Source organism: Pristis pectinata, chromosome 28 (assembly GCF_009764475.1).
Source record: "Pristis pectinata isolate sPriPec2 chromosome 28, sPriPec2.1.pri, whole genome shotgun sequence".
In the NCBI taxonomy this organism is placed as follows: Eukaryota; Metazoa; Chordata; class Chondrichthyes; order Rhinopristiformes; family Pristidae; genus Pristis; species Pristis pectinata.
In genome coordinates this window covers 27,850,861-27,866,299 of record NC_067432.1, presented here as the reverse complement: position 1 = coordinate 27,866,299, position 15,439 = coordinate 27,850,861, and the positions used below count along the sequence as shown (strand labels likewise).

Sequence of the window (15,439 nt, the reverse complement as noted above, 5' to 3'; positions counted from 1 at the left end):
TTGTGCCTTTATTTAAAAAGGGCAGCAGGGAGAAACCAGGGAACTACAGGCCAGTGAGCCTAACATCAATGGTGGGAAAGTTACTGGAGGGGATACTGAGGGACAGAATCTATTAGCATTTGGAAAGGCCGGGACTGATTCGAACCACCGTCACAGAGTCACAGAATTACACACCACGGAAACAGGCCTGGCCCATTTGTCCATGCTGACCACGGTGCTGTCCTGAGTCAGTCCCATGTGCCTGTGTTTGGCCCGCATCCCTCCAAACCTTTCCTGTCCATGACCCTGTCCAAATGTCTTTTAAATCTTCTCATTTGTACCCACCTCTACCACTTCCTCTGGCAGCTCGTTCTATATACCCTCCACCCTTGGTGTGAAAAACTTGCCTCTTGTCCCCTTTAAATCTTTCCCCTCTCACCTTAAACCTATGCCCTCTTGTTTTAGACTCCCCTACCCTGGGGAAAAGACTGTCACCATCCACCTAAGTTATACCCCTCATGATTTTATAAATGTCTATAAGGTCCCCAGCAACCTCCTTCGCTCCAGGGAAAACAGTCCCAGCCAATCCAGTCTGTCCTCATTACTCAATTCCTCCAGACCCGGCAACATCCTCGTGAATCTTTCCTGCACCATCTCCAGCTTATTCACATCCTTCTGATCACCAAGCACCTCTCTGTACTAATCCCATTTACCAGCACTTGGTCTGGAGCCTTCTGTGCCTCGGTGACTCAAGTGCTTGTCCAGAAGTTTCTTAAATGTTGTGAGAGTCTCTGCCTCCTCCATCCCTTTAGGCAAAGTGTCCCAGATCACAACCGCAGCCTGAGTGAAAAAATTCTTCCTCAGATCCCCTCTAACCATCTTAAATCTATGCCCTCTGGTCTTAAACTTTTCCCCATGGCAGAGGTGTCTATTAATAACTACCCTGTCTGTGCTTTTTATAACTTTGTATACCTCTATCAGGTCCCCCCTTTCAGGGATCTTTGGATGTATACACCAAGGTCCAGATGTCAATGAGGCATACAGGAGTCAGACAGATCAGCTGGTTAAGTGGTATCACGACAACAACCTCACATTCAATGTTAGCAAGATCAAGGAATTGATTGTGGACTTCAGGAAGGGGAAGTCGGGAGCAGTCCTCATTGAGGGGTCAGCGGTGGAAAGGGGGAGCAGCTTCAAGTTCCTGAGCGTCAACATCTCAGAGGATCTGTCCTGGGCCCAACACCTTGATGCAATCAGTAAGGAGGCCTACTTCATTAGGAGTTTGAGGAGATTTGGTCTGTCACCAAAGACTCTTGCAAATTTCTATAGGTGTACGGTGGAGAGCATTCTGACTGGTTACATCACAGCCTGGTATGGAGGCTCCAATGCACAGGATTGCAAGAGGCTGCAGAGGGTTGTAGACTCAGCCAGCTCCGTCACGGGCACCACCCTCCCCGCTATCTTCAAGAGGTAGTGCCTCAAGAAAGTGGAGCCTGAAGACCCACACTCAATGATTCAGGAACAGCTTCTTCCCCTCTGCCGTTGGATTTCTGAACAGTCCACGAACCCATGAACACTACCTTATTATTCCTTTTTTGCACTGTTTATTTATTTTTGTAATTTATAGTAATTTTTACGTCTTGCACTGTACTGCTGCCACAAAACAACAAATTTCACGACCTACGTCAGTGATAATAAACCTGATTCTAATTCTTTGTTCTGTTAAGATCAGGACTCTACCATCCACAGTAGATGTCCTACCCAAATTAGACCTCACAAAACACATCATCCCACACCTATGGGGATTAAATTCCACCTGCCACTGTCCTGCCCAATTTACCGGCAGATCAAATATGTCATTCTGTAGCCTGCGACTTCTCTCCTCACTATCCACAACACCACCAATGTTCATGTCATCTGCAAACTTACTAATCATTCCTCCCACACACACAGTGCAGTCGTTGTTGGGTGTTAAACACAGCAAAGGTCCGGCAGCGATCCTTGTGGTGCACCACTGTGGGTGGGGTGGGGAGGGGAGGGGTGCAGGATGTGGGTGGGGCTGCAATCTTCCCGGGCTCCCGGGCACCTGTCAATCACCTGCGGCTGTTGAAGTCGGCGGACGCGTGCGCGGAGCGCGCTCCCGCGGCACACGCTGGGACCGGCTGCGCGGCGAGTGCGGCGGCGGCGGCGGCAGCGGCAGCAGGTGAGTGCCCGGGAGGTTCGGGCAGGAAGCGGTGCGCTGGCCGCGGGGGCAGCCTGTCCCCGCTCCCGCAGCTCGCTGCCGGCGGCTCGGCTCCCGGGGTCGAGCCGCTCGGACACGGGGCTGAGGAGCCGCTGGTTCCCGGAGCGGATGGTCCCGGGGCTGCTGTCTGCAGGTCTTTGCTTGTTATTGGCTCCCTGCCCTGCCCGCTATCCCAAGGTGGGGACAGTGGCTAATGTTCATTTATTGCACTGGTTTATGTTTGAAAACAGTCACTTTATCCGCGAACTGACGGATCCGATCTCTGCAAACTTGATTCATTTGGAAGCATGCAATATAAGTGCAGCCTGATTAACGTTTAAAGTGTTCTAATCTAAAATGTAAATAGTGAGAGGAAGCGGCCGACCCAAAGCAAACGGCGTGCTGTTGGCTGTTGGGTCGTGGGGGAGGCTGCAGGGAGGGGGTCGGTGCAGATCGTGGAGATGTGGGGTGGGTTGGGGGGGAGGGGAGGGGAGGACGCCCCACTTTGTGGAACTTTTGCAGTTTCTGGGAACTGTCAAACAAAAACAGGATTTTTATAAATCTGAATGTCAGGTGAATCATTAATAAGTTTGGGTTAAATCAGTAAGGCTGGGGCTCCGGTGAACGGTGAGCGAGGGCCATTGTTGCCCTAGCAGTGAGATTTCAGGAGGTGGCAAGTTGACCCAGGGCTTCAGGAAGGTCTCCTCGTTATCCTGCGGCTAGGTGTTCCCTTGGGAAGTGTCGGCGGGTGGATGTCAGCGAGGTCAGGGCTGAATGTTCCTGTGATGTCCCAAACAACTTGCTGATCCTGAATGTCAGGTTTCACCTGGGGGGAGGGACGGCCCCGGGGTGAGCTGCCAGGCGAACGTGGAGCAGGTAATCTGTGCATCCAGGAGAGAACAGTGAGAGCGGACATCAGGGAGGGGAGAGTTGTATAAAGAGAACAGACCCTGCCCTCTTCTCTTGGGCAGTCCGCTGGACTTGCTTTACTCCAGCGTGCAAGGCTCTGTGGTTGTGATTGTGGGAACGTTTCCCCAAATTACGTTGCCATTTGTGGAAGCTTTCTGTGCACTAGTGGCTGGTACTTTCCTTCTGACTGCGTCCGCACAGTTTGGGATGTCCAAAGGCCAGGACACTCTGTAGTTGTGGAAGTTTTTGACAGGTCCCTGATTCAGGGAAACATTCCCGCACCTTTTCTTGATGAACACAAACAACTCAACTCAGTGGGTTACCAGTCATCAGTAACTTCGAACTGGGTCTACCAGCTGTTTCCCCTCTCCCTTGCTCCTTCCTCTCTCTGCCTCTCAAATATTTTCCTTCCCATTGCTTTGGTACACTCTACACTCTACTCAGCCCTCACCCTCGCGCCACCCACCATCTCTCCCCTCATTGCCCCCACTCTAACCTGTCCTGGCTCTCCCTTGCCCTCAGGCTCCTGTTCGCTGTTCCCACCACTCGCCCTTGTCCCGCTCCCACTGGCCCCCTCCTTATCTCCGTTTAACCCACCCCAGCTCACCCTCATCCCACTCGCTCCCAGCCCCTGCCACACCCTCCTCTTCTGCTTCTCCCCCTCCCCTTCCCACCTCCTCCCTTCCCTCCCAAGACCCAGTTGCCCATGATTGCTGTCTATATTTACATAAATCTTTATAACTGTCTGCTCTCTAAAGTACAACGTAAGTGCACATCGTGCAATTCTGCCAGATTCACAAACTGCAGCAAACACACTGGCCGCTGTATGGGACTGCGTGACTGCAGTGACACTGGACACTGAGTGATGGGTTGTGGAGTATTTGGGGACACATCAATGACCTGAACGATGATGATGCTACATTGTACTGAGCTTTTACACGAGGCTTAGAGCAGACCTTGGGGAGGGCAGTGTTACCTCGGGGAGGGCAGTGGTGGCTCCAAGTGGTGTTCGGTAGCTTCTAGATTTGCTGTTGTTTGTTGGAAACATTTGAAGTTTAAAATGGAAATTTAATTCCAAATTTAACTTTGCATCAACTTGGCTGTTAACAAATTAACATGGTTTAAAACTTTTTTAAAGCAGTACAACACTCACTGACAACTGGTCAGCGTTTGGGATTTTACCAAAGTTTAAATTTTTTAAACATTAAAAAAATTAATGTTTTTATTCTCTCATGGATTTCTTCAGTGTTACTAATATTTAACAGATTCTTTGATTGAAATAACTTAAAAAAAGTTGTCCACTTTGGTGGAGTAGGGATCTTTCCCATTTTAATACATCCTTTCCCAAAGGTGGCAACCTGTTCTAGGATTTTGGCCAACGTTCTTGTTTTGGTGTCTCTGTTGTCCTTTTGAGCCTGTTTTGTCAGTGGGCCAGTGAATTTTGGTGGCTGTCAGTGTAAAGTGTTCCTGACTTAGGCCTGTGCCTTCTTATGAGGGGAGACTGTGGGGTAAGTATTAAGAAATGGACCTTTGTCTGTGCTTCTGCAGCCTGGGGTTACTGGAACTGCTCGGTACCTGCGTTCTCATGTCAGCCCACCTAGTCTGTGCCAGTTCTCAGAGCAATCCCCAACTTGTTCCCCTGTAACCTATTCTCCCTCGTGTGACCACCAACCGTGCCCCCTCCCCACCACTCTTCTACCACCCACCAACACCAAGAGCACGTCTTTGGGTTGTGGAGGAGACTGGAGCATCCAGGGGAAACCCACATGGGCATAGGGAGAACGTGCAAATTCCACACAGACAGTGCTGGAGGTCAGAATCGAGCCTGGGCTGTGGGAGTTGTGTGGCAGCAGCACTAATTGCTGCCCAAGTGGTGATTGGCTTACCTGAGGATCAAGTTTATGGTCGCCCATCCTGGTTCAATTGATCACTTGCCAAATCTGTGAGGCAGGACTTTGAGCTGCCAGTCATTCACACTGTGTTAGCTCTGCTGTGACCAATTAGCAGTGTCCTGCACCTCTGAGTGAAGGGGGCCAAAAACCTTTGCTTCATTAAGGCTGGACTTTCCCACCATCATTGTTAACCTCAACTTGGTTGGAATTTGCACTTTTCTCAGCGTACAGCCCTGAAGCTGCCGATTCCTCCTTGTGGTAGTTGTATAGGACCCAGGCAAGGCTGCAGCTGGGATATTGTGCATAGCTCTAGTCGCCCGACAGAAGGAAGGAAACTTAAAACAAAAAAATGCTGGGAACACTCAGCAGGTCAGGCAGCATCTGTGATAACGGTCAACATCTCCAATCTGAGACTCTGTTTTTCTTTCCACAAACACTGCCTGACCTGCTGAGTGCTTCCTTCTGTTCTTATTCAAAATTTTGAGTATCTGCGGCTTTTAAAAAATTTTCGTAAAGAATCAGAATCAGGTTTATTATCACTGACTTGAATGTTGTGAAGTTTGTTGTTTTGCGGCAGCAATACAGTGAATAGACACAAAAGTTGCTATAAGTTACAAACTAAATAGTGCAAAAAAAAGGAAGAATGAGGTAGTGTTCATGGGTTCATGGACTATCTGGAAATCTGATGGCGGAGGGGAAGAAGCTGTTCCTGAATCATTGAGTGTGGGTCCTCAGGCTCCTGTACTACCTCCCCAATGGTAGTAACGTGAAGAGGGCATGTCCCAGGTGGTGAGGGTCCTTAGTGATGGATGCTGCCTTGAGGCACTGCCTCTTGAAGATGTCCTCGATGGTGGGGAGGATTGTGCCTGTGATGGAGCTGGCTGAGTCTACAACCCTCTGCAGTCTCTTGCGATCCTGTGCATTGGAGCCTCTGTACCAGGCTGTGATGCAGCCAGTCAGAATGCTCTCCACTGTATACCTACAGAAATTTACAAGAGTCTTTGGTGACAGACCAAATCTCCTCAAACTCCTAATGAAGTAGAGCCGCTGGCATGCCTCCTTCCTGATTACATCAATGTGTTGGGCACAGGACAGATCCTCTGAGATGTTGATGCTCAGGAACTTGAAGCTGCTCACCCTTTCCACCACTGACCCCTCAGTGAGGACTGGTGTGTGTTCTCCCGACTTCCCCTTCCTGAAGTCCACAATCAATTCCTTGGTCTTGCTGACGTTGAGTGCGAGGTTGTTGTTGTGACACCACTCAACCAGCCCATCTATGTCCCTCCAAATCGCCACCTGAGATTTTATCAGCAACAGTGGTGTCATCGGCGAATTTATAGATAGCGTTTGAGCTGTGCCTAGCCACACAGTCATGAGTGTAGGGAGAGTAGAGCAGTGGGGTAAGCATGCATCCTTGAGGTGCACCTGTGTTGATAGTCAGCGAGGAGGAGACGTTACTACCGATCCGCACTGACTGTGGTCTCCTGACAAGGAAGTCGAGGATCCAGTTGCAGAGAGAGGTAGAGAGACCCAGACTTTGAAACTTGTTGATTAGTACAGAGGGGATGATGGTGTTGAACGCTGAGCTGTAATCGATAAACAGCAGCTGGACGTATGCTTTGCTGTTGTCTAGGTGGTCCAAAGCCGAGTGGAGAGCCAGTGGGATTGTATCTGCTGTAGACCTGTTATGGCGGTTGGCAATTTGCAGTGCTTCCAGGTCCTTGCTCAGGCAGGAGTTAGTTCTAGCCATGACCAACCTCTCAAAGCACTTCATCACAGTAGCTGTGAGCGCTACCGGGCGATAGTCGTTGAGGCAGCTCGCCCTGCTCTTCTTGGGCACTAGTATGATTGCTTCCCTTTCGAAGCTGGTGGGAAAGGAACTGCAACAGAGGTTCGCCAGATTGTTTCCTGGGACTGGGGAGAGGGGATAAGCAAATTGGGTTTGTTCTCTCTAGTGGAATGAGAGGCGATCTCATTGAAACAGAAGAATTCTGACGGAGCTCAAGAAGGTAGATGCAGAGACAAAAGGTTGGAGTGTCGTGGTTGGCGTAAGAAGCCAGCCATTCAGGACAGATGAGGAGAAACTTCTTCACCTAGAGGGTGGTAACGCTTTGGGATTCAGTAGCAAAAGGCTCCGTCACTGATAATGTTCAAGGTGAAGGTATTAGATATTTGGATGTTAAGTGGATCCAGGGATATGGGGTTAGTGCAGAAAAGTGGCACTGAGGTAAAAGATCAGCCTTGATGTTATTGGATGACAACAGGCGGCAGCAAGTGAATGGCCTACTCTCCCTGTGTTTTATATACTTCCTATTAACCCATTCTGTCTGAGCCTAGCTGATCTCCGAGAGGGCTTAAAGAATACAGCTTTAACAGCGAGTCTTTTCCTTTGCTTATTTCAGTTTGTAGAAGTGTGAAAGTTTGGGTGCTGGCCCAGAGGTCCAGGGGTTTGGGTGCTGGCCCAGAGGTCCAGGGGTTTGGGTGCTGGCCCAGAGGTCCAGGGGTTTGGGTGCTGGCCCAGAGGTCCAGGGGTTTGGGTGCTGGCCCAGCGGTCCAGGGGTTTGGGTGCTGGCCCAGCGATCCAGGGGTTTGGGTGCTGGCCCAGCGGTCCGGAGGTTTGGGTGCTGGGCCAGCGGTCCGGAGGTTTGGGTGGTGGGCCAGTGATCCAGATACATTTTTACACTTCTCAGCTGGGTCTTTTGCCTGTCCCCTGGTTCTTCACACTCTCCTCCAATGGGCGAAGTTACTCTTCATTGATTCTGTCTGTATGCTTCATGATTTTCAACATCACAATCGGATCCCCTCTCAACTCCTGTTTCCCAAGGAGTTCAACCCCAGCTTCTCCATTCCTCCACACAACTGAAGTCCTTCATCCTTGGCATCATTTCAGTAAGTGTCTCTGAGGCCTTCTCCAAAGCCATGTCTTCCCTGAAGCGTGGAGCCCAGAAATGAACACTGCACTGCTGTTAATAACCAAAATAATATTTCATAAAGGTTCACCTTGACTTGCTGTTGTATTCCGTGCCTCTGTTTGTAAAGTCTGGGGTCCTGAATGCTTTAACCACTATCCTAATTTACCTAATCACTTCCAACAAGCAGTGCATGTATATCCCAAGATCTCTCCTGTCCTCCTCTTTGAATAGTCCCCTCTAGTTTATAATGCATATATTTGTTCTTACTTCCAAACTGTAACAGCTCACATTCCTCAGCATTGCATTTCATCTGTCTGTTCCACCAGCTTGCCTCCATCTTCAATTCCATTACTGTCCTCCTCGCAGTTCACTACAGCTTGAAGTTTTGTATCATCCGCAGGTTTGGAAACTGCCCGATGTGCTCAATCTAAATCATTAATATAAGTAAAAGCAGTTGTCCTGGTTCCATCCATGGGGAGCTTCATTGTACACTTGCCCCCAGTCAGAGAGAGAGCCTTCCAGCACTGCTCTCCTTCCTGTTCCCTAGCCAGTTTTCTACCCACGCTCACCCCATGCTTTCAGACCAGGTGACAAGTTGCTATACGGGACTTGTCATGTGTTTTATAGGTCCATATACCAGACATCAGACACTCTTTTTGCATCAACTATTTCTGTTACTTTGTCAAAAAAACCTTATAAAGTTAGTTAGATAAGTTTAGTAAATCCATGCAGGTTTTTTTTTTATAATCAATCCATAGTTTTCTAAGTGACTGCTAACTTTATCCCCAGTTACTCTGACCCTGCCACTGATCAGTGACTGGGTTTATACCCATGCTTTCCACTTCTCATTTATTCGGTGTTTCTAATCCTCATATTGCAGCTCCTGGATAAACACATTAGGAACTGACTGTGCACAGTTCATCTTTCCTAACAGCTATCTTTATGTTTTTTAAGTTAATTTTCCACTTGCCTTGGATATCACAGTCATCAGTGAGGAACTTCTGTCTAAATTGAAGTGGGGAAGATTTAACTTCTTGGCGAGTTTAATTTTTTTCTCTACTGCAGAGAAAGAGGAATCTCTTGCCATTTTAATGCATTTCAGTCTGGAGTTAGACTGGGCAAAGCCTTTCTCTAATCTGATGCTGGAGTGGTGCAGCTTCCAGGGCAGAGATCGGAATTTTTTGGTTTAACTGCGTACTTGCCCGTTGTCTGAAATTGGTTACTTTTTGTCCGCCATGGGCTTTGCGGTATTTCAATCGAAAGATCTGGGAACGCGTTGTCGTTGAAGTCATCTTAATACCAGGAGTAGGAAATGTTTTGACATTACATTACAAAACAGCGTTGTGCAACAGAAAATTAATGCCACACGGTTCCATAGGCTGCTTGTGCTGGAGATGTTCAGTCTGCTTCAGGTGATACAGGTATTGCAAGGTTGGTTTCTAGGTGACATGGGTGTTATGATTTGGACCAGTTGTAGATGTCACCCTGCACTCTTCCATAGAGGAGCCCACAGTCATAAACCTGAAGTGGCACGTCTGCTGAATTAATCTGGAAAAGAAAGTTACAAAGTGAATATTTGTTTTGATCGGATGGGCAGAAGAAGGAATGCATGTTAACAACTGGCAAAGTACAATGCTGTGACAGGGAACACTGTAACAGGCAGTTTCTCTCAAGCCATAAACTACGGAGTTTTATTATGGAAAATTTATCAAAAACTAGAGCGAGTAGAGCACAGTTTGCTAGATAATTGTGTTAATCTGCAGCTCGTGATTCAGTTCCTTTCAATTTGAATAGATCTCAAAATTTACATTTAATTTGGATTGAGGGATTTAGTGTGCCTGGATGCTCTCAGTGCACTGCATTGAGGCTATAGAAAAACAAAAAAGTGTAATTGGGATTAAATATGGTTCTCAGTCATTGAGTAGGTTTCAAAGTTATAGAATCTGCCTGATGAGTTTCAGACAAATGATCAACATGCCCTTAATGTACAGTTGATCTGTGAGAGCCGTGCTCACTGTAACAGATGACCATCCTAGACAGTTGCATTGTCTGTGAGTAAGTGCATTAACAGGTAATATCTGGGTGATCCATGCTAATTGTGCCTCTTTACTCAAATGCATACTTCTGCTGGTAATCGATTGCTTCCAGGCTATTGTTCTGTGACTTTATTCTTTCCCGAGATGTGAGTGTCATTAACTAGGCCTCCCCAACAGCCAGCTCGTGTTGCCCTTGAGGTGGCGGTGAACAGCCTTCTTCAAGTGCTGCTGCAGTGTAAGTAGCAACAGGCCCAAACAGGAGCCGCAGGTCTCCTCCCAGGACGTAGCTGCAATGACGATTAGAAGCTTTATGTAATGTGAAACATGGATGTTATCTGATCCGCTGAGCATTTTCTGTTTGTCCCTTATTCACCAGCTTGCCCTGTTTGAATTTTGTACTCTGGAGGTTTGGAAAGGATTAGCCAAAGCATTGTTGGTCTCCCGTGAATAATTCCTGAATCAGAATACCGGGATTTCTGTGTCCTGTCTTGACGTAGATGCAGATTAATGGGTAGCATGGTTCCTTTTTATATTTATCCTGGAGGTCACGTGACAGGCACTGAGGCAGCCCACAGAGGCGAGGGATGGACTACACCAATGCATGGTCTGTAGAGGAATTGGGTTGAGTGCACTTGAAGGTGATTCCCTTCATTTTTATTCCCGTTGCAATCTATTTTCAGAAACTACTTCAATATTTTGGCTCTCAACAAAGTAACCAGGACCTGACCAATTGAATGATAGTTATCAGACCTTGAGCCTGACCTCCTTTGGTGCATATGAAGAGACATCATTATAAAATCTATGTCTGCGAGAAAGGATTTAGGCTTTAATGTTCTGGTTGTCATTTAAAGGGCAGAAGGCAGTTGAATGAATCATGGAGGCTTAATGGGTTGGCATGGTGATTAGATCATTGGTGTTTTTTAAAAAGTATGGTAAGGACTCTGGCAAGGCTCCTTCATTCTGAGGAGGTTATTTCCCTGAAATGCATGACTGTGCGTCTGTCTGCAGTGTCCTCTCCAACTATCCTGACTTTGAAATGTATTGCTGGTCCGTCATTGCCATGGGTCTAACTCGTGGAGTTGCCTGCCCAGGGCACTGGCAGCACCTTCACCAGAAGACTACAGCAGCTTAAGTCAGCTGTGGTTCTCCACTGCCCTCTCTAGGGCAATTAGGGATGGGCAATAAATGCTGTCCTGGTCACCAAATCTCACTTTCCTCTAAAAATAAACCCAGAACTAAAGCTTTGGATTGTATTTCAGTAAAACAGTATTGAACTGTACTCTATACAACTTAGAACACTTGGAAAATAGCAGGAGCACTATGTTCATCCACTTCAAAACCACGTTGCCGCTCTCTCCCCATACCCCGTGATGATCTTTGTATCTCAAAAGCTATTTGGTGACTTGGCTTCTGTAGGTCTTCGTGCAGTGAATTCCACAGTTCTAAGTGAAGACACTTCTCCTGTCCCAGCCCGATGTGTCTTACCCCATGAAGTGAGAGTTTAACCCTTCATTCTAGACACCTCGATGGGGGAACATGTCCTCCTCCCATGTCAGAATGTTCTCGGTTTCAGTTCTTCTCTCATTCTTCTAAACCCTGAATACAAACCCAGTTGACATACCTGTATGTTGAAAATGTTACATCAGTGCTCACATTGTATGTCCTTGTTTTCCCATTTATAAATTTTCACATCAACGTGAATAATACAACATAGTCTGAAAGCAGCCACACCATGACTGCAACCTTGCACCATTACTGATCTGGTTGTACCTCAGTTTGGCATCTGTTATCTCAGGTCCCATGCAAATGAACCTCCTCCGTTGCAACCGGTGCAATTTCTTGGCTTCTCAAGTTCATGAAAGTTTGTAAATATATAAAAATAGCATAGGCTGTGTGATGTGAAATAGGAATTGAATTACATCTGAGTGTCCCAATCAAATTGTCCTCTGCTGTCAAGGCCCTTCCATCTGTGGTCTACAGTTGGTCTTAAATTCTTATGCGTACTTTCACCAGAAGTTAACTAGTTATTATTAAAACTTTGTATTAAGTCCTGTATTTACAATTGATCCTTTGCAATGCATTACACATATAATCTTACCCAATAGAAAAATAAGGATGAAACTCTTATAATCTTATCCAATACCAATGAATGTAAACGTTCTGAACAGGATGATGTTTAACATTTTACTAACTGATCCCTGAGACCGGATTACTGCCTGCGGTCCTGAGTCATACAGCTGGTTTATTTATATATTGTTCATGATATAAAATTCTGTGATGTCTTTGCTATTATGCAGTGATAAATCATGAATGGGATGATTGGTTTAAGATATAAAATGGCAAAAAAGCTCTCGGATAACCTCTTACAGAAGTCTTATTGTGCAGGCTAGTGCTTTGTATTTTAAATGTAAAATGTAGGTTTCAAGCTGAATTGCAGAGTTTGGTAAATGATTTTATGAAATGCAATCTGAAATTTTATTTCTGTATTGAAATATCATTGGTAGTATCAGTGGTTATTTTCAATTCTGCAGGTTTGTTGAACGTGAGGTGGGTCTGTACTATAACCTGATGTCTCTGTTGATCAAATACAAATGTTGTTATATCCATTGTTGCTGATTGTTTCAAAAGTTGTGGGAACTGTTCTCCCTTCACCTTTAGTGAGGATTTAATTTGAGGTCTGCCTAATGGCTTTTTGCCAATAATTATAATGCAAATTTGCTTTGTGTCCACTGTGGAAATGTTAGATGTTTACTTAAGGTCACGTATAAAAATGTACAATGTGACCAAAAAAAACTCTTGTAACACAATAAAAGGAAAATTTTACAGGGTCAAAAGTCAAGTATACTTGGACTGAAAGTAGCTATTGTATTACAGTGAATATTGTTTTTGCAAAGATTAAAGTATGTGCATTACTCATCCATATTGTTCAAGTTTCCTTTACAAGTCTAGGGAAGTGATTGTATGCTTTTCTAATGGATTTGGCAGGAGGCCTTGCTTTAGTTGCCATTCCTCTTGCCATCTGAACATACAGCAGCTCACCTCCATAGATTTGTAGGGTTACACAGCACAGAGGCAGGCCCTTTGGCCCAACTCCTTCATGCTGACCAAGACCGCGTAACAAATTTATATCCATACATGCAGCTATAAAAGATATAAATTATTGGGTTCCAAATTTTAACAAGAAAAGTAAGTACAAACTTAAGCATCAAAGTCTGCAACAAGCAAGATGTGATTCATCACCTTTGGACTTGGTGATGGTTATCTCCAGTTTTTGCCACCACATTTGTACCGATTTATGCAGTCACAAAGGCCAAAATGTTTGTTCTGTACCAATCTATCTCACTCTTCAGGATCTATGCAGACTCAGATTTTTGAGAAATGAATCATCTTTTCCAGCTTTGAGCATTTTCTTTCTATTTTGTTGAAAGAGCTGCATTCTCAATTGACTTTCTTTAGTCGTCACTAATAGAGGTTGGCTTTAGTTTAGTACTAGTTGTATCTCTTGTGCTTTGTCTCAGCATTTGTTCCCCTTCAGGTTTGTGATAATCTACACTGTGTAACTGGAGGTTGTCACTCTGTTATAATGATACAGTAATCGTCAGGTACACAAAATACCAATGAGCAATAATCAGGTGTTCCAATTGTCTAAAATTCGATTTTAGACAATTGAAAGGAATTCATGTGTAAACCAAGCATAAAGAACAATCTGTATTCCCATGGAATAGAGGAGAACATTGTGGATGTACTTAAGGAATTTACCTCATTACAAGATAAACGTAGAAGAACATGATGGCCCAGGTGTTATTGTGTGTGGAACAGTGAGGCCATTGGTACTCGCCGTCATTGTGGAATAAGTCACGTGTTAAAATTCTGGGAATATCTGTCCCCGTTGCCCTCCTCCGTGCAAGCTTTGCTCTGCCAGTCACGTGAGTGGTCACCCCTCTGCCTCCTTCACGGGAGGGAACACGAGCCCAGCCTGTCCAGTCCGTCCTGTGTTCATGTGCGTTCTGGATTGCTCAGACTGTGTTTGTGGATCATTGCACAAGGCACGTAGGTAATAATTTTTCACCACTTAATCAATTCTCCTGTGTGGCCTTTCATTGATGCTGACTTTTGTAAGCTGATGATAAGACTCCGATCAGACCACAGTTTGATGCACACAATGGGTCGAAGCTCTTTCTTGCCAACACTGGCAATAACCTGGGACACGCTGCCTCAACACCCAAGTCACTTTTTTTTTGTGTCTAAATCATCTTTGCTGTAGACTGTGAATAGTGATCTGGAACACGATTCTGGATGACTTATTTCTCCCTGATGAAAAGTGCAGGAATTCTATGCTCTGGATTTTCCTGAACAGGTCCCATTGCTCACCCTTGCCACCCTCATTCCCCCAAAGGACCTCAGCTGTATCTGGAAGGCAGATCTTGTCCTTCTGACAGTGCTGGAGCTGAGCGTCAGGGGGCTCAAACATCTAATGAAGCTCCACCTCTGGAAAGCACTGGCACCTGGCACATCCCTGCCCCCAGCTTTGCCAGCTGTCAAAGCCTGAGGTGTTTCTGATTTTCCTGCTGCTCCCTCCTTCCAGCATCCCTGTAATCTCTCGGGGAGGGCAAAAGTGCAGATTTTAAAATGTGGGACAATTGAGAGAAAAAACATTTTGAAAATTCCTCTGACCACATTAAGTGACCAGAAACTGTCCAGGGTTAATACAGTGCCTGGATCTCAAAGGATGGTACAAGTGTACAGCTGCAGGCAAGGCTGAGTATCACAGAAGAGTTGTGTTCAAATAAGGAATATGTGACTTAAATTCTAATAGAATTGTGTTTATTGTCCACAACTTTAGGAGCTTTATTAACTTCCATATTGGTTAATGCTACTGGGTGAAATGAGAAATTACAGTCAGTTTGAGCGAAGTTCTGCCTCGGCTGCTTTCATTGTATAACCACCCAAATACAGACAAAAGAACTCGTACTAACTCGACAGTAACAATTTAAAATATGAAGTAAAACCATCTGATGTATTTACAGATTAATTTGTTCCACATAGTTTCCACTATTGCTTTGTCATTCAATTAAGAGGTGGAGTGGTTTCACGAAACGACCTTTATACTGTTGTACCTGGTTTGAACCCATCCCAACCTTATGGGATCATTTCTGATTGCATTGAGATCGGGGAGAATGGAACTGGATGTACAAATTATCCGAAGGGTAATTCTGTACCATTTCAGTCTCATTTCAAGACACCAGGGAATCTGCTAATCCAGGAAATAAAACAATTCAGACTGCTATAATAGGGACACAGACAGCTGAATTCGAGATTTATAATTTGTTGTAGCTGAAGAAAAAAGTGTATTGTTGAAATACTCATCCTGGTAAAACAAAATATTTTTAATAATTATTTAATAATTTTTTATGAACAAAATATTTTTAAAACAAAATATTTTTGCCTGTTAATATTTCTTTAAGTTGGAGCTCATTTCCTCTAAATATC

At 45.4% G+C, this 15,439-nt stretch overlaps 1 protein-coding gene across 1 annotated transcript in view; it reads left to right on the top strand.

Moving 5' to 3' along the window:
* The first annotated feature begins 2,060 nt into the window (after positions 1 to 2,060).
* Positions 2,061 to 15,439, top strand: part of cgnl1 (cingulin-like 1) — a 137,096-nt gene continuing 123,717 nt past the window's right edge. The window contains exon 1 of the mRNA XM_052040562.1: positions 2,061 to 2,182. The gene's annotated coding sequence lies outside the window, so the exon portion shown is untranslated. The remainder of the gene's footprint in view (positions 2,183 to 15,439) is intronic.